Source organism: Callithrix jacchus, chromosome 15 (genome assembly GCF_049354715.1).
Source record: "Callithrix jacchus isolate 240 chromosome 15, calJac240_pri, whole genome shotgun sequence".
NCBI classification, from domain to species: domain Eukaryota; kingdom Metazoa; phylum Chordata; class Mammalia; order Primates; family Cebidae; genus Callithrix; species Callithrix jacchus.
Window position 1 is genome coordinate 57473200 of NC_133516.1, and position 27624 is coordinate 57500823.

Below are 27624 nucleotides of genomic sequence, written 5' to 3' on the forward strand. Positions count from 1 at the left end.
CTTAAAAATATTTAAAATCAATAAGATAGTTTGAAACTGATATAATCTTATTTTAATAAGATGGAATTCAAAAATTTCAACTCACACACTCAACTTTAGTAGTTCACTTGACTGTCTAAAAGTTCGATATTGATTTTCTGCATTATCTTCACGTTTAAATCTGAGAATAAACACTAGTTTTTAGTCACACAACTCACAGAATCTCACCTTAAGTTGATGCAATTTGATTTTATCACATTGAAAATGATGCCCTCAAACAAGGGAAAATGTTTGCCCTCCAAAGTTCATAGGATTTATTTCACAGTCTGAAAAATACTATTATTCCTCAGTTGTGAATTATTAAAACTTTCATTGTAATATATGTGAAGATTCAAGATCTTCAAAGTTATCTTATATATGAAATACTTGATAAGTCTAATATACAGAAATCAACACAAGTTTCTAAAATTTACCTATACAATTAAATTCCTGAAATTTGCCTATCCCCATTTCAACAGAAGCAGAATGTAGGCTGGTCTTAAAGAGACCAATCACTTAAACTCTTCTTGTATGACTGTTATGGAATGTACCCTGTACCTAGTTTCAGGTTTGAATTCAGACAAATACAATCATCACAAAGTTCTCTCTGCATATCAAGAATGCCATTCTGAAGCCTAGTATAAATGAGCACCGTATCTTACAGCTTAGTCAGAGATGAAGGTTACCCAACAGCTAGGTATTTAACCTGCTATTAGACCTTGCCAACTAAAATTAGCCTCGCATCTTAGAAGTAGATCAGTACAAGTCTAAGACAAGAGCTCTAACATTAGTTATATACCTTTTTAATTATGAATCTTTAAAAAAATCCAATGACTTGATTTCCTATTTTTAGTTTAATAATTTGATGTGGCCAGGCTCAGTGTAATCCTAGCACTTTTGGAGGCTGAGGCAGGTAGGTCACCTGAGCTCAGGGGTTTGAGACCAACATGGTGAAATCCCATCTCTACTAAAAATACAAAAAATTAGCCTGGAGTGGTGGCATGCACCTGTAATCCCAGCAATCCCAACTACTCAGAAGTTCAACTGCTTGAACCAGGAGGCAAAGGTTGCAGTGAGCCAAGATTGGACCACTTTACTCAAGGCTGGGTGACAGAGTAAGACTGTCTCAAAATGCTAATAATAATAAAATTTGATGTAATTATCTGATATTACTATTTAATTTTGCTAATATTCCCTAACTTTAGATTATTTTTCATTTTCAATACTTTAAATTACTATGTATAGTCTATGATTATCACTTAACAAAAATGGCTCTATACAGTAAAAAGGCTACGGTGGTCTTGTTTTACAAGATGTTCTACTTGTTTTGACTTTAGTAAGTGAAAACTGTATGTACACAATTTTAAACTGATTTTCACAATGGATTTCTAAAATTTAGAATTCATTGTCAAGCTTCAAGAACACAGTACATTTTCTTTCTACTTTCGTTAGTTTATTCCCATAACTGGATTAACAGGAATGCTTACAGAATCTTCACACTTGAAAGCAAAAAGGAACTGATGAAAAAATATCTCTGAACCAGTCTTTTAGTTGGCTCAAAAGATGTCATTTCCGGCAGCTGGATGCCCCATTTCAGGTACCTTACTATAGGCCTGCTTCACAGTGTTCAGCACAGTCCCAAGGAAGGAAAAGAGGAAACAGAAAGGCAGATCTTAACCTAGGAATAAGGTCACTATTTTTTGCTCACCTTTATCTCTAAGAATAACTAAGATTTCATGTAATGGGTGTAGGAACAGACAGATATGAAGTCATTGAAATTAAGTGAAAAGTGAGACTATATCACCTTCGTTTGGACCCAAAGGAAATGGTCTGAACAACACAGAGATTAATGAAATACATGGGGAATGCTGCATGGATCAGAGATAACTACTGCTGTTCCGAAAGGATTAACTAGGTCTCCTGCAGTGGCAGTGTGGAGGTCTCTAAGGAGCAGAGAGGCTTCAAGGTGAGCACAAATCTTCTACTAACACCTCTACAGTCCAAAAATCAATTTCCAAAACTCAATGATCTTTTCATATAAAAGGAAGGACAACAACTATTTTATTTCCCCTTTTTTGCTTAGGGTTCATCAGTCATTTTTTTAAGTAAAATTTATTTTATTAAAATCTATTGTATACCCTACTGAGGACATGAGCTGTGGTAATTCAAAATTCATAAAGGCCCCAATAGTATATAACAGACAATTTCTATTTCATGTCTTACCAAATAGAAGGTCAAGAATAAAATTTGTTCACATTATGCCTCTGCTTCTGGACCTGATAGGATTTGGTTCATCTGAGTTTTCCTGAAAATAAGCATTTGCCGGAGTCTGTTGGGTACAGAGAGCCGGATTCAGGAAGACTTGAAGCCTCTGAGTCCACAAATGTTTGCTGAGCATATATTATGTACCAGGCTCTGTGAGCAGCTGGCCCCTGATCTCACAAGCACCCTGTGAGGCTGACATCCATAAGGGCCTCTTTGCTTATTATTTCTGATGAGAAAATTGAAGGTCAGAGGAGAGGTGAAGCAATCAGCCAGGATGCAGTCGGTCAGTTACAGGCTGTCTCGCTGCCTCCTGCTCTGCTCAACTATTTCCCCTTCCCCACCTCATGCTTCAGGAAGACAGAGGAGGGTAGGAGAGGATACCCTGCCTCCCCCTGCCAATGCCTAAGACACCTATCCTTTCTCTTCCTGCCTGCCTCTACAGTTCTCCCAAGTCTCCATGTGTTTCAGTCACAAGTACTTCTTATCTTCCAGAAGTCTGAATCCATGCCATTCTTCATTCAGTCATTTGACAATCGTTCCTGAGGACCTACTGGGTCACAGCACTAGTCACCAAGGTGATTACTCAAATTAACTAGTAATGACATTACAACTGTTCTTGGTTGAGTCCAAAGATACTTAATCACACCTTGAAAATAGACTTTTCCAATGCACTATGATGTATAAACAAGAAGGCTTGCTACAGAGACCATTTCAATAGCAGAAAAAACAAACTGGCCAAGTGAGGTGGCTCACACTTTTAATCCTCGCACTTTGGGAGGCCAAGGTAGGTGGATCACTTGAAGTCAGGAGTTTGAGACCAGGCTGACCAACATGGTGAAACCCCGTCTCTACTAAAAATACAAAAATTAGCCAAGCATGGTGGCATGCGCCTATAATCCCAGCTACTTGAGAGGCTGAAACATGAGAATCACTTGAACCCAGGAGGCAGAAGTTGCAGTAAGCCAAGATTGCACCACTGCACTCCAGCCTGGGCAACCATCAGTCATTTTTTTAAAAAGGGGAAGGAAAGTTTTCAGCTCTCTCCAAGGAATAAGACTAAAAACAATGGTCAGTGCAGTAGCAATGAACATCCTTACCACTCAGATTGTTATTTCTAAATATTATTTCCCACTAAAATGAATTATGACTCAGAGAAATAGCCAAGTCAATGATTGGGGCATGAAACAAATGATGTAAGCCTGAAACATTTTTTAAAAAACTTCTTCTATAAGCAGATGGGGCTCTAAGTATTGTACCAGCTTATGCCATTGTTAAGGGGAACAATTTCTGTTCACCTCTCTCAATAAAGAGAGTGAGATTTCAGGAAGGATGGCATAACTTAACAGAGAGTGTGACCATTCAGATTGCCTTTTCTTATCCACCATTTGCAATGCCAACTTATTTCAGGATGAAGCAATAGAGACTGCTGGAAGCAAGATAGATATGAGTTGGAATCCCAACCACTGCCATGGATAAGCACTAAACCTCAGCTTCCACATTGGCAGGATGGGGATAACCATAGTAGCAAACATTTCTAAAGGTTCTTGTGAGAAGTACTATGAGTGCACAATTAATGCTGCTTCTACTACCATTACAACTATGCTATTCTGTTACTATCAGGGCCTCTATTACTGTCAGAGCCACAGAGTTTTAGCTTATAAACCCATCTACTCACTTCTAAACTGACATGATCATTCATTGTCTTTGATAGTTGCCTTGCTTTCTGTTAAGAAAAAAAAACATGAAGGGAAGTAAGAGTATGAAATTCTCATATGCACAGAGAGATAAAGATAAATTCCCACATATTCTCATTGGCTCCCATTTCTACCTTCTCTAATTTATCCTGCAAACCACTACCTAATTATATGTCAATATTCTGTTTTGAACTCTCTATGCAAGTGCTTTCTCTATTTCAAGTTTAAAGAGAAACTCTTGCTCCAAGTCAGTGGTTCTCCACCAGGAATATTTGTAATGTACAGAGGACCTTTAGTAATGTCAGAAAAAAAAACATTTTAACCCACAGAGGACATTTAGCAACATCTGGATGGATTTTTGGTTGTCACAACTACAAGTACAGGTACTACTGGCATTCTAGAGATAGAGGCCAGGGAAGCTTCTAAACACCCTATAATTCAGACTCCTCCTGCCTCAAAAAATAATTATCTAGTCCAAAATGGCAAAAGTGCTGAGGATAAGAAACACTGCTCTAAGTGTATACTGAACTTATATACACAAAAAACCACGATATACTAATATAAGCATATAAACTTCAATCAAGAACCAAGCCATCTCATCTCTCCTTACTATCATGAGAAATTCCCTTTTAAGCATAAAAAATCCACTATTCCATTCAAGTAAAATAATATGAACACACCTGCATTAAGGAAGTGGACTAGGCCAATTGATTTCTTAGGATCCCTCTCAGTTCTGTTATCTACAACTACATAATTGAATTATTTAAATGTTCTCCATTGCCTACAGATGGCCTCATTTCCTAGTATGCATTCAATGACTTCTACAACTTATTTCCTGTTTGGTCTGTCAATTCTATTTTCCATCGTTTTCTGGTAAGAATGTCTGCTCCAGACAAGTAGGCTTGCTCACGGGTGCCCATGCACATCTTTATAATGACCTCTCCCCAGTCTATCATCCCTGGCCAGTCTCCCACGTCCTTGGGGCAAAGGACCTCTTACATCTATTGCTCTCATTATCTGTTACATTTACTTGACCCCTAATGAAATATGATGTGTCTTGTTTGTTTTACTTTCATGTACTTGCCTTTTCACTCAGATCTCACTCAGTCCCTTAGAAACAAGAACAATGTAAAAAATGTTTTTGCATCCTTTATGTTCATCTTATCCATCTCCTTTAAGACACTACACTTGCACCACGTATCACATGGAACATATAGCCCACATAGGAAGTTATTCCTAGGGTTAGTCCTAAACCATTTGCTTTGACTTATTTCTCATACCACATCCCACACTACTCTTAATGAAACTGAGTGCCTTCCTGACATCATAATGAAAAGCAATCTAAGACTTTCTCTGTATTCAAGGGGAAAGAAGCTGTGATTGATTAGTGATGTCTGTCAAGGGTACACCAAACATTTGCCATCCCTGCTCTTTCCATTCCCTGATATTATCGGTTCATTTCCAAATTTCATAATAGATGTGGTCTTCAAAATGGATGTATGCAATCTGCTGATGCTCACTGGTGTTCTATAGACAACATAGGCTACATTAAAAATACCACAGATGATCTAGTTACTTGTTATCTTAATCTAGGATATTTTCGCTATATGAAGAAAACCTATCACATACAAGATTAATACAAAAATCAATTGGAATGAATCTAAGATGCGCCATGGAATTGAAAAAAAAAAAAAGGAAGTTATTTGGAACCCAAGAAAAAACACTCTTTTCTCTGTTTCACGCTGAGCATCTTCTCTCTCTTCTAGGTGGAGATTCACCCCTCTACCTCCTTTTCTGCCTGTCTGTCCTGAGAAACTATTATTTCTTTGGTATAGTTAAGGACAGACATGCCAAAGAGCTCCTCAAATGCAACATCCCTATCTTAAAAGCACAGCCAAACACTTCAGAATCCCACATTCTATCTGGTTCAAATTAATCAATGATAATCAGAGAAACAGAGTAAAGAGAAATAAGGATGCTGAGTGTCCAGTCCTTTGGGTAAAAGTCGCCATGCAAATCGCAGTAAAAAGACATGTGACCTAAAAATAGGTACCTCCAAAAGCATTTACTTCATGTGCATGTTCACATAGGCAAAACAATCCAGTGAATTTGGAACTGTGCCCCTCTGCTACATAAGCAAGCTAATTCTGACAGAGTTTCAATGACAGTCTAGTTGGTAAGAGATAGATTTAAGTATAAACATCAGTCTGTCAGATTCTAGAGACTGGATCCTTGTCCCAAGCACAAGATCTCATGTTACAGATGGCCAGATTGAAAAATAAAGCAAAGAAAAAAGTAGTAAAAATCAGACAATTATAATTACTAACGTGTATTGTGTGCAACCTATGCATTGGCACATACTAAATGTTTGTTGTGTATGTAATGCATTTAATCCTTTTATCAACCCTGTGACACAAAGATCATTATTATTCAAGATGACAAAACACATACAACAAGAGAATAGTCACCTACCTCATATAACAAAGCTAGTTAACGATGGATCGGGTTTTAAACCCAGACCAAACAATTCCACAGTCCTGTGTTTTTAACACGCAAAGATGTGACTTCTTTCTAAGAAAAGAAGGGAGGAAGAAATCAACTTATTGTTAAATTGTATAGGTCTACTTTATTAAAACATATGCATGTATATATACATGTTATATGTACACATGTATGCGTGTATATATACACACATATATATTCTGTGTATGTTTGTGAAATATGTTTAATCTTTAAAATGTTCAAAATGAAAAATTCATGACTGGTGGTACATTTTTGTTCTTTTTCTTTGAATAACAAAACTGCCTGCTGGTACCTCTCCTTTTGTCAGAGACTGATAAGGGCTGTACAATCTTGTAGTCAAACACCTCACTAAAAATCTTCTTTGGCAGCAAAGCCTATCTTGGAGTGTGTTTGGTTTCCTGGACACCTTATTTGATTACAACAATGTTCTTAAAATTGTCTCTACCATCTGGGGGAGGTCTAGTTCCTTGAATGAGAATGAGATATTAAAATGCCATCCAGATGTCTAGATGCATATCCACATATTATGCAAATTGTCACAAGGTATATTTTTCCCCTTCTTAAACAGATAATATTTTTGAATGGAATGTAAGAAAGTAAATTTGTAAAGGCAAAAGAAAATTTTTAAAAAGGTAAAAACAAGATGCATTGGATTTGCATTGCTTATCTTTTTACAGTCATATCTTATGATTGAAAGCACGAATTGCAAATGTTTTAGTGTCTATCACTTTGTAAAAGAAAAACAGATACCAATAGAAAGAGCAAAATCTACCTTGAAAAGGAAAAATACAAATTCAGGATATACTGTTTTTTATAAAAGACATTATATACAAACTAAGAACATTCTTTTATTCAACATTTCCATATGGCAAATATTATTTTTTAAAGTTATGCACCAGCTCTCTGTAAAGAATAAGTATAACTTTATTTCACCCCTTTAAAATTATGAATATATTTTCTTGGGGAGGGTTGCATTGTAAAAGTTTTTGGCTCTCATATGTGTAAATTCAAACTCAAAAAGCTTTTTTTCTCCATAGAAAAACAAAAAGAATGGTATTATTTTTAAAAATAGATTATGCAATCTCGTCACTTATTCCTGAATCCATATTTAAATTGCAATAGTATTTATTTACAATTAACTCCAGGATGTGTTTCAGAGATAACTAATTCATTGGCAGGACTGAAGACCTTGACATAGAGTGGATAGTTTAAAATATAATCAGCAAAACAAAACAAAATTAAGCTAAAATCTTTTCAGGGTCATGTTATTTCTGAGCTTGCCATTAGTGATAGATTTTTCTTAGTGTTGACTCAAGAAACTTACTAAACCATTAACATTAAATTTACTAAATGCCAGTTAAAGTGGTTAATGCCTCCCAAATGGTTCCATCAAATTTTTCAGCAGAGAAGTGACATAATAAAATACAATTTTTCAAAGAGAATATTCGTTACTACCATTGATCTTATTTCTAAAAAAGCTGGAATTAACGACTTTTAGTAAAAGCACTACTGAAGAATTATAATGTCAATAACTTTTAACCAAAACACTCAGAAGTATGCAATAACTGTTGATCTATCCAGGATAATAAGAAAGAGGTTCAATATTCTACCTGAGGAAAGTTTATATTTTACTTCAGAGTGCCTGGTGAAGGAATTAGCAGAAAAAGAGTACAACCTGGGCTATTACTGAATCTTATGAACAATCTGGATTCCAAATAGTTAAGATTCAATTATCTGAATATCACGTACCGATTATGAAAGACTGCAGTCCCAATTTTAAGTGGCATTACTTTGCAAAAACAAAACGAAGATCCTGCTTTAGTATGATCAACCACTTGATAACGCAAACTCATTCCTTAAGAATGCTAAGTTACAGAGTCAAATGCAAAATCCTCTTATTTTGTTTATTGCTTCACATTATTCATTTAGTATGTATTTGCTGAGCACACTTTAGGCACCAGTCACTGTCCCACTGCTGTCACCCACTGCAGACCCACGTGACAGTCCTCTGTAATAATGTAGAGAAAAGGGGAAATCTTTTCTCCTTCAGTCTCTCTGCCTTTCAATCTATACCCTAAAGCTGATTTGCCAGATATTCAAACATCTAATCTTAATGACATTCCATAGCACAAAATTTTTCATTGATTTCCATCATCTAAAGAAAAAAATAGAAACCACATCCATAATAGTTTAAAACATTTTGTCTGGCTCAAGCCTAATACAATACTTTCCTCTTCGTAGTTTTCCAACTGCTGTTCAAGTACTTGCAAGTCCATTCAGTCTGTTACCCAATAATACTTTCCCACCCTTTTACTTTGGTTTGTATGCTTTCTTCTTCCAGGACTGTCTGTATTTCCAGATCTTCAAATCCTCCCAATTCTTCCAGAAAAGTAAAGCAAGTGGAAATTTTAATTAAAAAAAAATTTACCGAAAAAAAATTAAGGTAGTAGCACATAATAGATACAGCCCTGTTTCTTACAGAAGACTTTATCCACAAGTCTTTTCTTATTCTACTTAATGATACTGCTCATTTTAAAAATTCAATTAAGTATATTATACAGAGAAATGCATAACTCATACAGGCAAAGTTAATAAATTTTCATAAACACAAAAAACACCATTCAAAGAAAGAGAACATGGTCAGCATGCCAGAGAGCCCCTTCCTGTCCTCTCTCAATCACTGCACCTCTCAACACTAAGTCTGTAGTGACTTCCAGCAGCACAGATATGTTTTACTCTCTTGGCATAAATACAGTCAGACAGTTTATGCTGTTTGGTATCTGGCTTCTTCCACTCAACACAACACATATGGAATTGCTCCATGTTATTGGGTACGGCTGCAATTTATTCTTATGGCTATAATGTAGTCTATCATGCAACTATGCCACAGGTTAGTAATTCATTCTATGTTTATGGATGTGTGAGTAATTCCGGTTTGTGACTATCATGAATAGTACTGCTGTGAATATTTTAATTCATGGCATTCGGTGAACATATATGTCCATTTCCTTTGGGCATGCAGCTATTTTAAACTGTCTCATTGACCACATCAGACTATAAGTATCTTTAAGGCAATGTCTCTACTTGCTTTTGTTCTCAGCATCTTGCCTATGATATCCATATAATAAATATAAATAACTCTAAGTTAAATATGTTAGTGTATAAAATATATTAGAAAATACCACCTTATTTAAAGTGAGATATTATGTTAGTTATTATTGTTACTATTTTAAATAATCTAGATCATCATCTTAACAGAAAGCAAATATTTCACTGGATGGCACCGATTTTCCTCACTGACCCTGGGGAAGGTCAGTCATCTTGTCCTAATTGCTGTATTTTCAAATCCAACCAACAGAGTTAAGAAGATAAAAACAGCAAAGAAACTCCCATAAATTAAGTAATAAGTACGTTAAGAGTCATAATTCAGATAAGATAGGGTATCCTAAATACAAAAGTCTCTGTACTTTTCTAAAATGAGCAAATCTCCCAGTCAATGAAGCTGATTCTGGTTCCCATAAGACTAATAAAGTCAGGGGATGGCTCTCACTAAAACTGAGATTTGTGCATCTCCACATAGCTCAAGAGACCCAAGAGAGATACTGTAAATTTTTCCACTTCCAAAGGAAAAACGGGCAATGAATTTTGCTAGCTTTACCACCAGATTCAAACGTGCTCTAAAAATGTTCAAGGGCAGCCAGTCCTTATTTACAGTAAGTGACTCTTAACACCAGACCCAAACTTCCCAAGTTTTAAATTTAGGCTTAGATTTGTGACCATTCATTACCACTGCTGTAGTTAAAAATGCTGTGAGGAGCCTAGGTAAATCCATTATAAAGTACACACCTAATCTTTTAGCATTTAGCATAAAACCACAGCTTCCTTTGAACTACCTTATCAGATGCTGCAGCGGATTTTAATCAGATCTGAGTAGTCCTCCTACCGAACTCCCCTTATTGCATCTTTCATAAAATGACTTGAAAAGCTTAATTTTTTCTTACGCACCACTTCTGCTGGGGACCACTCCGATTATATTTGAGGTTTTCAAAAACAGAACCAATTATATGATTTTCAAGATCACACACAAAAGAGTCAAAATGTTTGATTTAACAAACCCAAAAGGATCTGTCGAAAGGCATATCAATAGTTTAGCTTTTGATAATATTGTAAGGCATGTGTTTAACACTTACTAGACAGTCCAAAAAGGAAAAATAACCTAGAAAATTCAAAATTAATTTAAAATGCTTAAAATGACCTTCTGACCACCTAAAAAATGTGGGGGGCATAAAAAGGATATGGTTATTTACATTTCTACTGTTATTAAAAATTTTATTTTCCTTGTGCTTACTTACTTCCTCAGAAGATATATCCAATTCCTTGGTCTTCTGTAAGAAAGGCAGACTTTAAAAAAGTCCTCCCTTACAGATATCTTGCTGAACACGCTGCCTATATGTTTCTAGATGTTTTATCAGCATAAGAAATAAAAATTTAAATATGAGGAATCATTAAAGGAAAAACAAAGACAAAAAGGAGGCATTTTTTCAATTACGGGTTAAGAAATCATGAATGACCTAAAACTAAGCTTACTAATTCACTATCCACAACGATTAGGAAAAGTTCAGTGTTCCCAGTGAGGCAACTGGAAATCAAGAAAATAAGTAGGTGTAAATGTCAGTCAAAGTTGCTTGCCTTGTTTCTGGGTTGAAGCAGTCATCAAACTTTTCTGAGAAACAACTCATACTGAAACTTGCTATTAGCTCAACTCAGTGTGCGCACACTCATTTGTGTGTGTGAGTCGCATGTCTATTGAGGTTAGGAAGAGATCCTGTTCCAACACATGTACTGATTGGTAACTTTGGGTCATCAGGAATTTGTTAACTCTTCTGTTACCTGGATATTCTTGCTTGCAATCTAGCAAATCTCTTAAGTTACAATTAATTCTCCCTTTTTCCGCAAAGACATGGGAGTGATAGACTGTCAGTATTGTTCCTGTTACATGGTCAAATGAAGCTTTGACAATTTTATCCTAAGACATAATATGTGCATGATATAACAGAAGGAAACGTAAAAACATAATTATATAAATTTATGTATATGTATGTATGTATCTGCCCAGAAAAGTATGCATGCCTGTTTAACATGAATTGAGTACATACTCTGAGCCAGACAATGGTCTGGAAATTTCGCACTTTCTTTTTTCCATTTAATCCTTTAACAATATCTCCTGTTAAATCTCCAAGTTCTTTAATCCAGCCAGTTGGTGGCAGCTATATGGTATGACAACATCTTGTCTCTCCCAGTAGCTTCTGTCCTGGGCTTCTGTATCAGAGCTAGGAGAGTCTCTTATGGAAATATTCTGATACAAATGTGCAAACCTACATATGCAACAGAGGGAACACTTTTATGGGTCAACCAAGAATGGGAGGTTTTATGTAAATACTCCTCCCCTCCTTAATTCCTTGGAGACAATTTTATAATGCAGTCTACACAGTCCTTAAAAAACCTGCAACAGGGCTAAGCCCCAGTGTCCACGGCCATGAACAGCTCAGAACAAAACCTTGGATTAGGTTTTCCTTCCTCCCTGTTTCACCTGCTTCCACTCCTTGAGATCCCTTGCAGTGCAAACCAGCCGCACCCAATCCCTTATCTTAGGCTTTTTGGGGGAAACCCAGGCGAAACAAATGACCCAATAAGGAAGGTACTGTATTATCTCCATTTTAAAATGAAGATCCTGATGGGCAAGGAGGTTAAGTTGCCAAAGGTCACATAGTAAGTACTGACACCTGGATATGAGTCCAGCCCACAGCCATGTGCTCTTTACCATGAGAGAATATTGCATCTCCAGCTTCATTACAACCATACAGATGAGGGAGGATACTCCCCAAGAGGACCATGCTCCCTGAAGAAGGCAGATAAGCTGGAATGCCAAGTAAATCAAGCAAACACATAAAACAGCCATGCAAATCCACATGACCTGCTCTTTTTCTGCTATGTCAACTTCAAACCCTACCATTCGTTTCATTTCAGAGCCTGTACTACTGATTATATTAGAAGTAAAGAGACCACAAAGTCTGATAAAATCATAGGCAAGGATTCCTCCCTTTTTTCACTTCTGTCTTCATTCTACTGCCTAGGGGGCGTAAAACAAAGTTCCACCCTAGAGACAAGCCTGTTCATTGAGACAAAGCCTGAGAAACCCAGCCTCATTCCTTGGTGCCCAACATAATACATTTCCATCTAGTTACTTGGGGAGCAAAAGTATTTCACTACAGTAGCATAAAGTATTTGAGCAAATAAAGCAAAAACTGATGTTTTAAAAAGTTGGATGTAGAAAGCATAACAGTTACCATTTATTGAGCACTTACTATATACATGTCAGGGTATGTAAAAAACTGGAAAATATAGACTTATTTTAAAGGTATCTTAGTTACATTTTCAATTATGCTTTTTGCAGATATTTATTCCTGGAGAAGTACCTTTAAAATGAAAGCAATGAGTCCAATTATAAATACTCTAAAAAATGCAATTGAGTACCTTACTGCAAAGCTGCCTATTAGTAACTACAACTTAGTGTCCTGTGTCTTGATTTCTATTTATTATATTGTCTATGCGTGCCTAGCATAAACCCTTGGGGGATAAAGCCCTTCCAAGCAAATAACATGTCAGAAAGAAATTTTCTTTCTGTGGCTACCAGAATGTCCTCTGAAGTATGTAAAACCTATAAGCTTTGATTATAAAGCTGGATGATGCAGAAATCATTGAATTCAGCAGTTTAATCTAGATACTGATACTCTCTGGAACATTTAAGGGTATAACTGACTTTTAGCTATATTTTAAACGGGTTACTGGATTTTTTTTTTTCTTTTTTCTCTACAGAGCTCCAACCACTGAATGTCAGTCTAGTGTTGATGCCATCATGCCCCAACATAAGGTGTCAGCCTGCCTCCTGATCACAGTCAGGGTTGTACCTATCCAGCCTCATAGTGAAGACAGTTCAAGGCCATCTCTCCTGACACCTGGAGAATCTGTACCCACTCAGATGGTGCGGCTTCTTTCAAACCTGCTGAGACTCACTGATGGAAGCACTAGTTTTCCTGCAGGACCATACACCTTTTGAGGTATTTCCACTCATCTCTCTCCTCCCACAATGTTCTCAAAAATTCACCTCAAGTAGTGAGAAGCCATGACCCTTAACACCTTTTTATTCCAGAGATCCTTCTAAAGGTTAAGAGCAACAACTCAAAGAGCACCACCTGGGTTCCTATCCTACTTTCCCCCACTCAGCTGTGGGAGCCTTGGGTATATCATTTAACCTTTCCCTATCCCAACTGTGCCTTTGCAAAACATTGGCCATAGTATAATACCTATCTCAGGGTTATAAAGAATGAATGAGATACATGTTAACTTGCTGAATACATTTTCTGGTAAATAGCAAAAATTTATAAATTTCGGGATCATCTGTGGCTTGGATCCAGGACCTTTACTGGTTGTGTATACACAACCAACCTAGGTGTTTTCTTCATGGCTGCAATACACAATCTCAATTTCTGTCTATGTTTAGCTGCTCGGTTCAATTCAAAACAGGTCCCATAAAATAACTTTATTTTCAATATCTTAGAGTTAATATTTTTCCCAGTCTACCTCCTTGACTTTTACTCAGCTTTTATATTTGATCTTTTCCCCATGTGTCTTAAAACATCAATCTTTTTCTCCCATTTATGTGCAATACTCTTAATTCACAATTCCTGCATCATTTATTTATTCTTTCAAAGATGCCATCAAGTGTTTACCAAATGCTAACGGGGAGAATAGCAGGAAAAATAAGATAAAACAGCCCTATTGATATGTTGCCTTTTGTCATAGAACACAAACTGGTAGTCTAAAAAGAAAAAAAAAATAGCACAGTATAAGAAATATTCAGACCTTTTTTCCTGAGGGCTTAAAAACTAAAAAAGAGAAATTGTGTGACAAGTAAACCTTCTAAATCCCCCATCAACATCCTGATGAAACTCCATCTTGAAACCAGACTGGTGCTTTAAAAACGACATATTCTAAGTAAAGTGAAGTGGTTTTTCATACCAAAGTAGGGAAAATCGCTGATTTAAAAGTAAAAGGATTTTAGTGAAAAGTTCATAGTAGTGAGATATTTGCTTTGCCACTAAGAAGGCGGAAGCTCTGCTGGGTAGAAACCGCCATTCTTTGAGGTCTGAGACTTCAGGCATCACTCCCTGTCGCCCCTCTCATTCTTACAAACTCGGCCTCTCCATCACAGCTGCACATTGGTCCTCTCATTCCAATCAAACCACAGCGTCTCCAAAGTGTGAAGCTTATGGCCCTTAAACGTGTTCGGGAAAGCTGCTAATCAACATCCTTACGGCTTGTCATCAATCAGACTGCAAATCACAAACGCTTCCTCAGCCGAGAACGGACACTCCAGGTCGCCGAAGAAATGAGTTTCTTTCCACCCCCACAGGAAATCTACCAGGTTTCAGTTCTTTCGCTTTTTTTTTTTTTAAGACAAATAAAAAATTAACTGAACACACGTGTTTTCCCACCATTCTCAAGGCAGAGAGATGAGTGGGCAGAGTTGGGCTGACGTTTTTAAATTCCTGCACAGCAAAGCAATTGTGCGTATGTTTGGAAAAGTAAAAGCGTCTCAAATGCACAAGGATGCAGAGCGGCGCGAGGCGCAGGCAGCTGGTCGGCTCCGAGTCACAAAGGCTGCCGGGGCAGCACGCGAGCCAGAGTCACTACTAGCCCGGGTCCCAGGCCGCTGCCGTCTCACATCGCATCCGGTCCCAAGGCCAGGTGTCCTACCCAGCGAAGCCCACCGGCACCGGGCACATCTCTGGGAGGGCGAGGCAGAGAGAAAGTGAGGGAAGACCGCGGGCGAGGACCGGGCGCGCAACGGGTCCTGGGAGGGAAAGGGCCAGGTTGAGGAGGCTGGGGCGCGCGAGTCACCTGTATTGTTGGAAAAGCTGCTCCGACTCCCTGAAGTCCTTGTTGAGCAGCCTGTTGATGCCGGCCAGGGTCAGCTCCGCGTCCTGCAGGGGTGCCGCCTCCGCGCAGAGTCGGCAAGGGCGCACGAGGCCCTGCGCCGGGCCGAGGCGAAGTTGGGATCAGCTGCTTCGGCCCGGCGCGCCCCGAGAGGGCTCTACCTGCCTGGAGCCGAGCAGAGCCCGAAGGAGAGGGGAGAATGTAAGAGGAGAGAGGAAGGAAGAAGTGGGGGTGGGTAAGAGGGAAGGGCAGAGGAGGGACTAGCCGCCTTCGCTTCTCGCAGTCCCGGCGCCCCGGCCCCTTCCCCTCCGGGGTCCCCAGGCCGCGCCCTCGCCCACTGCCCGGGGCTGCTGGGACACACGCACGCGAGCCCAGAGACCGGCGTGCCACACACTCTCGTGAAGGGGCTGGACCCGGGAGTCGGGGGGAGGGCAAGCCACGAAGGAAGAGCGAGGGTGCGGGTGTGGAAGGAAAGGGAAGGGGGCGGGGAACTTCGCCCGGGGCCGCGACGCGAGCGAGGTGAGCTTTGTCCACGAGTGACTGAAACCCCGCGCAGCCCGCGCCCGCGACCCCCGACTTCCTTCCGACCCTGGGACAGCCCCCCCCAGGACCGGGGCAGCCAATTCCTGAGGAGGTGGGCGGCAGGGGCGGGGGCCTCTGACACCTGCTAGACCACTGGAGGCCCGCACCTGGAACTGCCAGGTGCCTGGATCCGGGTACCACCCACTCCAGCCCGCCACCAACAGTTGCGCAATGAGGCAGGGGGAGAAATGGAGGCCTATATGCCATATGCCTAGATATTTAAAAGTTATAAATTAAGTTGCCAAAGTGTGTTCTTTTCTCACTGCCAATTATTCTTGCAAAGCTTTGGCTTTCACATGACCACATATTACAAAACATCAGAGGTGACTGAATGTAATAATCGCAGAAGTCTCACTATTCTAATGATGGGCTGGTGATATCTGGGCATTGCGACAAGCAATTCATAAGTCATGTTTATGATTTTCCATAATTTTTTAATCTAATTTAGCAAAATTCCTTAATACAGTGTTGCAATCAGGATTATGTTCTTAATGCCAAGTTACACAACTTTCCTTGAGTCGCTGTTGTTCTCAGACAGTTTATTAATTTCAACTTGGAGAAATTTTGCCGAAGCACTTATAACAATTGTTTTTTAAAATAAAAGTGATCCTCAGGTTTAGAAACAACTCATGATTTTTAAACATTATGTTATCTATTATCTTGGGACCAATATTATAAGTTATTACAGAAAAATACAAAACAATTCTGTCATATTAGTTGCTTTTATTTTACAAATTGTACCATCCCTTATAAGATTATCTAAATCAATATCTAACCTTTATAAATAGAAATTTTAGAGTAATATGAATACTGCCAATCCTTAAGAGTCATGTGTAACGGTTACAAAACCACGCTAATTCTTGAGTACATTTGTAACCATAAACTGGAACACTGACCGAAGCAAGGAAATGGACGATTCTCACCCTTGGGAAACAGTACATTGTAATGCAGGAATGACTGCATTCATGCTGTCAGAAGAAGAATTTGACAAGCTGCCCTTTAAAAAAAAAAATCTAGGTTTTCTTAGATTTAACATATGTTAGTCTCAAACATCAGCAGTGTCACCAGCCTTCCTGGCACTGAGAGGCTGTAATCTTTTGTTTTTAGGGCATTGAGCTAAAGGTAAGAAATATTCCCTGGAGCCTGCATGGTGTCAATCATAAGAATGGATGCTGAGGGTTATGCACCCCACTGAGGCATCATTGAATGCCAGATCCCAAGTGACAGAGGTGCCCGTATGTTCTTTAATAAATTTATGCGCGCACGTGTGTGTGTGTTTTGATGGGCAGGGCCCTCAGACACAGGTCTTAGGGACTGTACTGCTCATTGAGGCCCAAAAGCTAGTGAGTGGGGAAAATAACTCACATAAGGCTATTGCCATGGAAGGGGCCCCTGTCCACACACTGCCAGATGTCCCCTGACAACATGCACTTACAGGCTGCTGGAATTTTGGATCTGTGGAACCATTCACCAGATCCCTGAAGCAGTCTAGTCAATAAGGGAGAGAAGCCAAGAGCAAAATATCAGACATAGGAGATAGCCTGCACTCCCCCAACTGGGAAAGACAGCCAAGCACAATCCTGTAGGTCCGTAATACTGGGAAGGAAAAAAATAATTTCAAGTAATTGATGACACTATGGACATTGTATACGAGTTGTAGTTGAGGCCCTGCAGCTGAGGATGGGGGGTGGGGTGAGCAAAGTCAGAGCACTCTTTGTGGGGGCTAATTCTGTCTCAAGAACCTCACACAGTCCGTTTTGCAGTCAATGAAATTTAATTGTTGAACAACTAAGGCAAGGTCCAATGCAACTGCCTAGCACCCCACAATAGGCAGGGGAGGGGTAGCATGGATAGAGAAATAACTCTACCACGGAATATACACCAGATATGTGCAAAATTGGATTTAATCAGATACCAAAACAGTTACACTAGCATCATCATCATGAAGGGACATTTAAAAATATTTGCCTGTGGTGAGGGATACAAAAAGTTTCAAAATGGGCCCCCAAATCCTGAAGGAAGAGAACATGCAGACTTGTAATGCTATGGCAGCTGTAGTTGGCATTGACACCCGCCCAAGGTTCACCTTGCAAGGAAGAATTAAGGCTGTGTTTTCTTCACTTGATAGAAATGGTAGATTATAAAGGCAGAGAGGGAGATCTAAGAAGTCATGGTGCAAATCACCTACAAAAGGAAGGAAAATCTAGATTACTAACACTCCAGGGCACCACACACTTGACATTGTGAGAGTCGCAGCACCTTCCTGCAAAACTAATTCAGTCTTCAGTGCACTTGACTTCGGCCAAATAAGATTTACCCAAATGTTTCCTTTGGAAGTTGAGAGACAGAGTGGAAAGAAAGGAGAAAAAAAAAAAAGAAAAGAAAAGCTAGCGAGTGGGAAAAATAACCCACTTCCTTTCTGCATGAGTGTTGCCAGTATTTTGTGGTTCTTCATGTGATTTCATTATGAAAATGAAACTTCAATTTCAAATGATCAGTAAAAGAAGTTTGAGACACGTGTGTTACCTTTTATAAGGTAGATTTTAAAAAATAAGGTGTTGTGGTTGCAGATGACAGAAAACCTGACCCAAACTGGCTCAGAAAAGCAAATTTATTGATTGGTATAGAGCCATTTTACAAAATGAGGCTGTATCCCTGGCTTCAACACTAACTACATCCCAGTTTCTCCTCTTCACCTCTTAGCTTTCCCACTTTGGTGTTTAATGGCTCTATTTTCAGACAGGGCTGCCTCTCCTGGTCCCAAAAGGTTTTGGGAAGCTCCCCAGAGCTACATGTTTGCTGGATACATCCAGCAGGGAGGCACTGCTTCTATAACAGCTTTACCAAAATCTCCTAATTGAATCCCACTGGCTTTGATTGGCAAGATTGTAGTCAGGTTCCCATCCTTTACCAATTAATGTGCCTAGGAGGGTCAGATCACTCTAATTGCATTAAGCTAGTCAGGGTCTGCTCCAGGACCTGGATGGGTAGAACCTATTTTACCCAGACTACCTAGCTAGAAAATCCCAGCTCTATTAGGAAAAGAGAGGTAGGGAATGGATATGAGAGAGACAATCAACAAACATACCCTATCTTTGCCTTTCTGAACACATTTTGAATTTTTGGAATTACATTCATTTTTTTTTGTCGTTTTTCTTGAGACAGGCTCTTGCTGTGTTACCCAGGCTGGAATGCAGGGGTGAGATCATGACTCACGGCAGCCTTGACCTCCCAGGCTCAAGTGATCTCCCTGCCTCAGCCTCCTGAGTAGCTGGAACTATAGACACGCGCCCAGATAATTTTAGTATGTTTTGTAGAGATGGTGTTTGGCTATGTTGCCCAGGCTGGTCTCAAACTCCTGAGCTCAGGTGATCCACCCACCTCGGCCTCTTAGAGTGGTGATATTATAGGCATCAGCCACCCATACCTGGCTGGGAATTATCTTTTAAATGCATTCAAAGAATAAAGTACCACAAGAAAACCTTACTGTGTGTACTTTGGTTATATTACAATTTTTTGGTGATGCTAACAGTCATGCCTTCATGGATCTTTTTGTAAATCCATACTCTCCGTTGAAATAAATACAGGTTCCCAAAATGTCTAGAATTCTAAGAAGAAAGACAGCAGAGAAATTCATGTCACTATTTTTATGTTGTGCTAGTTTTACCCATTCAGCTCTTCTACTGAAGGTGAAGTTAGATTTAATTAACTACTTTTAACTAGAAGGCAAATCAGGTTAAGAGTTGCTATGTAAAACCTATTAAATTGTTTAGCCTAAAGCTGCCTCCTTACAGATTTTAGCCTAAAGATTTCTCCATACATAGTGAACTGTAGTCTAACTGGATGCATAAACAGACTGTAATGAACTCTTGTAACAAGTAGCCAAGTTTCAGCCAATCACAGCAGCCAACTGTTCAAACCATGGCCAACCCTGAGCTGTAACCAGTCTGACTGTTTCTGTATCTCACTTCTGTTTTCTCTATGTCACTTACCTTCTTCTGTCCATAAATCCTCTCTGACCCATAACACCACCAGTTGCTCTGAACCTCTTCTGATAGTAGGGTTGCCCAATTCTCCAATTGTTCTTTGTTCAATTAAACTCTGTGTTGATTTATATAAAGTCTTTCTTTTAACAAACCATACAGCAGATTCCTTCCTTTTCTACTCACAGGTAGATCACTAGCTTGCCTTTAAGGAGGGGAACACAGTGGTGGGCCGGTGGGGTTCATAGGGCTGTTTTTGTAGTTGGATGTGTGTCTCTGAGAGGATATTCATGGCTGCCCTGGGAAATCACAGCAGTTACCATGGGGCAGTAAACCATCACCCTTTGGGCTGGACACCTCCTCACCTGCCTTTCCATAAACCAAATAGCCACTGGAGTGCAGTAAGTTTAAGCAGGTATTTACTAGAGATCATTGTTCTGCTGCTATAGAGATTTGGGGACAAAACTGGGGAAGAAGTCATTTGTCTCTCCTCCATGGGTTTCCTCCCCTTGGAAGCTTAAGCAGTGATCTCTTCTGCAGTAGTCCTTGATTGGGATGTGTCTTTGAGTGTGACTGCAGGTCCTCTGTTGGCCTTCAGACAGTTTTATTCTCTCTCCCCATTATGCCTTCCTTCAACCCATCTACTTCCTTTTCATTGATATTCCCTGTTTCCTGGATCTACTATCCCTCCTTCTTCCTTACAGAAATGAATCAAGTTTTCCTCTTCCTTGGTCCCTTCTCATGACTTGCATATTTTGTGGCCTCTGGTGAATGTCCATTACTTATCTTCTCTGTCTACTGACTTCCTCTGTAGACGGAGAGGCTGTCTCTGGTTTCAAGACATGCATCTACTGAGTCCATGGAGAGGAAAGTGGATGAAGTCCAGTCCCGTGGATAAGGGAAGTGTCAAACGGTACAGCAAGTTCCATTCAGTGCCCTGGTGGGTTTTCTCTGGAGTGTTTAAAACCAAAAAAATCTTTCCAATATAATGTTTTTAACTTTTATTTTAGATTTGGAGGTACATGTGCAGGTTTGTTAGATAGGTAAACTCATGTCATGGGGGTTTTTTGTACAGATTATTTCATCACCCAGGTACTAAGCCTACTGCCCAATAGTTATTGTTTCTGATCCTCTCCCTTCTCCCACCCTCTACACTCAAGTAGATCCCAGTGTCTGTGGTTCCCCTCTTTGTGTTCATATGTTCTCATCATTTAGCTCTCACTTATAAGTGAGAACATGTGGTGTTTGGTTTTCTGCTCCTGTATGAGTTTGCTAAGGATGATGGCCTCCAGCTCAATCCATGTCCCTGAAAAGGACATGATCTTATTCTTTCTTCATGGCTGCATAGTAGTCTGTGGTGTATATGTACCACATTTTCTTTATGCAGTCTACAGTTGATAAGCATTTAGTTTGATTCCATGTCTTTGTTACTGTGAATAGTGCTGCAATTGAACTATTGTGTACATGTGCCTTTATGACAGAACTATTTATATTTCCCTGGTTATATATCCAATAAAGGGACTTCTGGGTTGAATGGGAATTCTGTTTCTAGTTCTTTGAGGAATGGCCACACTGCCTTCCACAATGGTTGGACTAATTTACACTCCCACCAACAGTGCCACTATAAATAATATCTATCTGGATTCCCCATTTTTATCTAAACAAGAAAGGTACTTTCCTTCTATTCACGTAACTTTACCTTGTTTCCTACTAAAAATCCTGGCCTCGCACTAAGGTATTAATCCTTTCCTGCATAAACAGAGGGCAAATGGCACATCTGAGCTCTTCTCTCCAATCAGTAGGTTTCTCCCCTGAGTGCAGGAGGAAGGAGGAGATACCTTTTGGTTCATCTAACAAAGTATATCAATCTATTTTGGGTGGAAGCAGCAGCAGCATTGGCATTTGCTTCTCAGAGTGGATTTGTTTCCAAATCTTAAAGTGTAGTCAGATTCCCTTGGACATTCAAGAGCATGTAGTAGGTGTTCATGACCTGTTTGTAAACTGAATGGTGAGGGCAAGCTACGGAGGGGATGAGTTGGACTCATAGGGGAAAGGAGATTAAGCCAGGAGGAGTTTAAATCATGGGTTATGACTCTGGTCCTGCAATCACTGACTTTGTGACTTGGGACAATTTTATTTTGCCTCTTTCAGCCTCAATTTCTCCATTTATAATATGAAGACAATCAGTACCTTCAACGCAGTACTGACTGAGACTTAAATGAGACAGTCGGCATGTGAAAAATGCTTTGTTAATCTTAAATTCCAAGTTATTATTTGAACCTATACAATTTATTTTCAGATATTGATTAAAGCCAGCAGGTCCTTCTGTTCACATATTTACTTGTCAACAGTATCTTGAAATTTCCAGCTAAAGGAAAATCTGTGCAATTAAATGACTAGCTGCATCGTATAGAGATGATTAAACTGTTTCTAATATAAAAAATACATGTTCACTATAGTTAATGCAGCATGAGGAAGAAAGTAGTGCCAACGCCTACAGGTGGCCCATGCCTGTAGTCCCAGCATTTTGGAAGGCAGAGGCGGAAGATCACCTGAGGTCAGAAATTTGAGACCAGCCTGGCCAACATGGTAAAACCCCGTCTCTACTAAAAGTACAAAAACTAGCCGGGTGTAGTGGCACACCTCTGTAATCCCAACTGCTCAGGAGGCTGAGGCAGGAGAATAGCTTGAACCCTGGAGGCAGAGGTTGCAGCAAGCCAAGATCATGCCACTGCACTCCAGCCTGGTCAACAGAGTAAGACTTCATTTAAAATATATATATATATGCAGTCAGCTCTTCTTTACAAGGAGATATGCTTTGCTAATATAAAATAATTCTTTGTGGATAAGTCATGTGTGCTTTTCTCTGGGGTTACTTAACAATCCATGTGTCTCAACCCACAACTCTGTGACACAGAATTGCCCTGATGTAACTTAAGGAACTGGTTGAAGAAAAAGTTTTCTACTTACAAGTAATTAATACAGGTATCACCCTTATGCACAGCCTACAGCTCATGAGCCTTATACTCTGGTTTTTCATAGGATACTCACTGGGTTCTCCGACTGTGTCAGGGACAGGGGTAAGTGCTGGCAATATTTAGACACATATGACAAGGCCCCTGCCCTAGAGAAGCTCATCCTTATGAGACACGTAACCAAATACACATTCATAGCACAATATGGTAAGTGTCATACCAGACCTTGGTGAAAGGTTTGCCAAAATCCATTTATTTTTGGATTGACTTAACATGATCTCTCTAAATGATAACAAACTTATATATTATGCACTGATATTTACTGATGTTTATATTAATTTGTTCATCGTTTATACCTTTAGAGTTCATATACGGGCCACAGTAGATTACCTGTCTCACTAATTTATAGTCAATTCTTGATTTTCTGACCACCCCCACCCCCCAACAGCCCCAGATAGCATTAACCAGTTTGTATTGCTCCACCGGTCATTAAAGACAGACAATCACTGTTTTTGATCACTTTCATATCCATCTTCAAAAGATGATCTACCACAACTGAAGATACTTAAAACGATGTGAACAAATTTTGGAAGATGATTCCAGGAGGTAAATTAGAACGATGAAAAAATACCTTAAAGAAGGCATGTGTAATCTCCCAAGGTATGTGATGGAGAAAACAACTGTTACAGTGTATAATATTGTGAATTTGTTTTTAAAAATTTGGACTGAGCATGATGGCTAATACCTGTAATCCCAACACTTTGGGAGGCCAAGGTGGGTGGATAACTTGAGCTCAGGAGTTTGAAACCAACCTGAGCAACATAGCAAAACTTCATCTCTACAAAAAATACAAAAATTAGCTAGATGCGATAGCATGTACCTGTAGTCCCAAACTCCTTGGGAGACTATGGTGGGAGGATGGCTTGAGCCTAGGAGGTTGAGGCTGCAGTGAGCCACGATCGTGCCACCCAGCCTGGGTGACAGAGCAAGACCCTGTCTCAAAAAAAAGAATTCTGTAAAATAAGCTCACTTACCCTAAGGAAGGCACACACATACATTCTAAAAACTAATCTTGAAAATGTTCTAAATTAGATAGTGGTGATTGGTTGCACAACTCTGTAAATACACTGAAAACCACTGATTTGTGTTTATTTTATTTTAGATACAGGGTCTCACTCTGTTGGCCATGCTGGAGTACAGTGGTGCAATCATTGTTTATGGAAGCTTCAAACTCCTAGACTCAAGCCATCCTCCAACCTTAGCCTCCAAACTACAGGCACACATCACTGCAGCTAATTTTTTATTTTATTCATTTATTATTATTTTTTTGAGAGACAGGATCTCGCTTTGTTGCCCAGGCTGGTCTTAAACACCTGGCCCAGTTCAGCCTCCCAAATTATTGGATTACAGACATGATCCACCTTGCATGACCAGATTGTAGACTTTAAATGGTTACTTTTACTGTATATAAATCATATCTCAATAAAGCTGTTAATTGAAAAAAAATTAATCATTTTAAACCACAGGGTGCAGAGCAGTGAGTTAATGGCTTGAGTCCTGTGCTTTCATACACCTGGGGCAGAAAAAAATATTTTATTATGCAAATAAGTCTTATCTTTGAAGAGTGTCCATAAATCTAGAATGGCTGCTGGCTAGAATCACTACATACCAGGAGCTGGGTTAAGACTCAGTTACTTTAATTCTCAAAGTAACTCTGTAAGGGGGGCTTTATCCTAAGCTTAAAGATGTGAGAAAAAAGACAAGTTTGATAACTTTCCAAGGCCATGCAGCTGGTAATGGTTACAGTGAGGTTTAAACATTGGTCACACTGCCCACAGTGGTTCAGTCTTAGTTGTTAACTTAGTTGTTAACTTCTGGAAACCTGACTGAGGGCATTCACATATACCCTTATGAATTTCATGGCATTAGTTCTTCATGAAAGTCATACTATTCCTTGGTTAGAAGTCATTTCGAAGACATGAAAATACATTATCTCATATATGATCTAATTCAGCAAAATTAGGTTGCAGCCCAGGCATCTGGCATTTTAGCCATAACCTCAGGATTCTAATGTCAGCACATTTCAGAGCCCCTATGAGAAAGAGTTGTCTACATGGTAACTCCCAGAAAGCAGGGTAGCTATTCATCTTTGTGTATGTTGCCTGATTTCTTATTCTTAGTAGATGTTTGAGAAATATTTCATGAAAATAGTGAAAGTACAGCGAAGTGCATGATTTTCATGGTAAATCATGCTTACTTACATCCTTGCATAGGGACAGTTGTATTATTCTATTAAACTCAGAATAAAGGTGCATATTTTAACCTTAACAAGAATATTGCATGTGATATTTTTAAAAATTCCATGCAGCTACTGATGTACACATCTGGAGTTGAAAGAAACACCACATAAGGGTTACCAGGTCAGAAGAAGACATGTCAACACTAAGTATGGAAGGATGATGTAGACACTAAGAAACCAGTTAATTCCTAACTCTTGACATTGACTTTTAAATGTGTCTATAAAAGAAGACTCAGAACATTTGGCTGTGTCATGGCTAAAAATACACATTTTTTTCACTTCTCCTCTTTCTCTTCACCCTACCACCTCCTCTGAAACAAAACCAGTAAAAACAAGGATATACTGTGAGATGATAAAATGAGAATGCTGTCTATACCCATAAATAGGGAACTGGATGCTCAGATGCCACAGGGACTCCTTTCTTCCTTCCCAAATCCAGGCCAAAGAACAACAGCTGGCTGGGTTCAGGAGCAATCTTGTTTCTCTCACTGCTCCAGAGAGGAACACCTGGAAGCCTGGTCACTCACCTCTGCCTCTGGAATGGTGTTTCCCTCTGCACTGTGCTTGCCTTGTGTAAATAAAAAATGGCCTTGTGTAAATAAAAAATGTTGGGTAGGATGCGGTGGCTCACCCCTGTAATCCCGGTGCTCCCAGAGGCCAAAGCAGGGAGGACTGTTTGAGGCCAGGAGTTGGAGACTACTCTGGGCAACATAGTAAAATCCTAATCTTTACAAAATTTTTAAAAACCTAGCCAGGTGTGATGGTATACGCCTGTTGTCCCAGTTATTTGGGAAGCTAAGGCAGAAGGATCACTCAAGCCCACAAGCTTGAAGCTGTAGTGAGATATGATTGTACCACTGCGCTCCAATCTGGGTGATGGAGTGAGACCTTGTTTCTTAAGGGAAAAAAAAAAAGTATTCATTTTTCATTTGCTTTCCTCTGTTCAACTAGGTAACTCAAGCCATTTAAAAAGGCATTTGTCTCTAGAGAGTTTTTTATTTTTATTTTTTTCATACAAGGGCCATACAAATAGTACAGGTACACCAGTGGTTCACTCAAAGAATGACAGATTCTATAAACTGCAGGTTATCCCGGATGTCATCAATATGACTTAGGATGCATCAGAAACACTATCAGATTTCACCTATGACAAGGACCAGATCAGTTCAACAGAATCTTTTTTGTGCAGCTACAATGTGCCAGCCACTGTATGCTAGCTACTGTGGAAGACATAATTGAATAATATGTAACCCTTAAACCTGAGAATCTTCTAGTCTACTGGGTGAGACACACACTGACAGATGTTTTAATGTAAGATGGTCATAAGATAAGAGGTATACGCCGTGTGCTGGGGGAGCACAGAAGAGGGCATTAGTCCAGCATTAGAAGAGGGACATTAGTTCATGAAAGGCTTCCTGTGAGGGATTTGATGATTGAACTGACTCTGGACAAAACAGGCAGGAAATGGATGCCAGGAAAAGGAGCAATGGCATGGACAGGTGAGACTAAGGAAATCCTCAAATAGTGCAGTTGTTCTAGAGTATAGAGGGTGAGGCAGGAAGCGACCAGGGACAAGGAAGGAGAGGCAGTCAGCCCTTAGGCATGAGGACTTTCTGTGCCTTGCACTGGAGCCTCTAGGCAAAGAGAAGCCAATAAGAACTTAAGACAGGAAATGGCATGGTCAGATTTGTGGGCAGATGGAAGATTTAATATGGATTTAATTTAATATAAATTTTAAATTAATCTAGTATATGGACTAAAGACTTATGGAAGGCAATTACAGAAGAGCAGAACACTTTTAACTCCCACTGTGTATGAAATTGTTAGTTCTCTTTCTGTTGCAAGTGACCAAACCCAATGCAAACAGGCTTAAGTGGAAAAGGTATGGCCTGAGGGTGGATCTCAGACATCTGCAGGGTTGGATACAGTTCACTCAGTGACACCATGATTCTGCTTCTTTCTACAGTATGGTTTTTCCCTCTTCTGCAGAGGGAGAGCGAACAACAGGACAATTCTTCACTTTGTGGAACTGTCCTGCACATTGCAAGAGTCTAGCATTCCTGTCTCACAATGCCAAAAGCATTGCCTAAACCTTATAGCAACCCAGAAATCCCCATACATTAAAAAACGAAAAAGTTCTGAGAGCACTACTAGCTCCCATCTTGCATTGTCACTCTTGGTATTCAAGACCACTCTTTGCCAAACTTCAGTTTTCTCTGCCCTCACCTGCCCTTAAACTCTAAATGGCTGCTGGTCAATTCGATCTCCATTGACTCTGTGTGCAAGTA

The 27624-nt window shown here is 39.6% G+C and overlaps 1 pseudogene across 1 annotated transcript in view; it reads right to left on the bottom strand.

Moving 5' to 3' along the window:
* The window catches only part of LOC100406525 (keratin, type I cytoskeletal 18-like), a 129633-nt pseudogene that overhangs the window by 63759 nt on the left and 38250 nt on the right, over positions 1–27624 (bottom strand). Inside the window, exon 4 of the transcript XR_013527434.1 lies at positions 6450–6548. The product of XR_013527434.1 is annotated as a keratin, type I cytoskeletal 18-like (transcript). The remainder of the gene's footprint in view (positions 1–6449; positions 6549–27624) is intronic.